This window comes from Octopus bimaculoides, chromosome 11, assembly GCF_001194135.2.
Source record: "Octopus bimaculoides isolate UCB-OBI-ISO-001 chromosome 11, ASM119413v2, whole genome shotgun sequence".
Lineage (NCBI taxonomy): Eukaryota > Metazoa > Mollusca > Cephalopoda > Octopoda > Octopodidae > Octopus > Octopus bimaculoides.
The window spans coordinates 3,873,392-3,874,747 of record NC_068991.1 but is presented as its reverse complement, the minus strand read 5'-3'; positions in this window follow the sequence as shown (position 1 = coordinate 3,874,747).

Below are 1,356 nucleotides of genomic sequence, written 5' to 3'. Positions count from 1 at the left end.
TATATGTATGTATGTATATACACACATATATATATATATATATAATTCATATATCATACACAGATCAATATACGCATTATAGATGTGTTTATATATATATATATATATATATATATATATATAAGCGTGTGTTTGGATAAATGTCTGTGTATGTGGTGTGTATATATGTGTGTGTCTGTTAGGGGACTCGTATATGTATGTGAGTGGGTGCGTTCATCTATGTGTAGAATATACACCATAAACAACTCGCTATATTAATGAATCAGCCAAACAGACCCCAAAGTTTCTCTCAAGACATGGGCAATAAAACTATAGACGCATAGATGCTGGCGCATGTCTGCACCACGCTTAAAGAATGATAACATATAACTTATATGCACATGTATGCCCCAAACACACGCATATGTGCATGTCTACACCCATATCATCGCCACGTTCTGCTCCTAGCTGCAGGCTTCGACATAATGTGTAGCATTATAGATTTGAAGTGAAGTGAGGCGGAAAATAAAGTTTATGCAACTTCGATGCAAGCTTTCTAAGGATAATTTTCTCCCAGTGGCTCTTTATTCTTTCATGCATGCATGCATGCATATATGTATACATATACATATGTATGTGTATACAATATATATATGTATATACATGTAGATCTTTATATAAATGTGTGTATGCGCTTCTCTTTTTATATCACGATAAATATACATATATATATATGTATTTATCAGTCGATAGATAGATAGATAGATAGATAGATAGATATACAAGCATGTATATATATTTGCAGAAAAAATTGTCGTCGTGTCGATTAAGCTTAATGTGATTACACTAGACGCGTAAACACAGAGATGTGAGTTCAAGTCTCATGGCTGGCCGCCGACAGATTTTTCTGCAAAATATGGATAGTTTATCCTATACATGCTACATTATTAACATTATTAACATTATCCTGCGTTTGAGAATAAAATTATTCCCTTATCTCTGTATATATACATATTTTCTCTCTGTTTATTTCCTCGTGTTCCTCTCTGCTGAAGAGCGTAGGCTCGAAACGTAAAAGATTTTGTCACCTTCCCGAGCGTTAAACTAATACACCTGTTTGCTATTTATACACCTGTCTTCGTCTTGTTTTTTTTTTTTTTGTAAATTTCAACTATATATACACACATGTATGTGTGTATACCAACCTACATACATGCAAGCACACGTACACACAATATGCACCAAAAGTTAATCAGTAAAACTTTTTCATACGAGAAATTTTCTATAACGTGATAGTTTTCCTTTCTCTATTTTTTTAAAAAAATTATGTGTATAAAACTCACATTGTGAAATCTTATACAACTCACTTTCATTAGT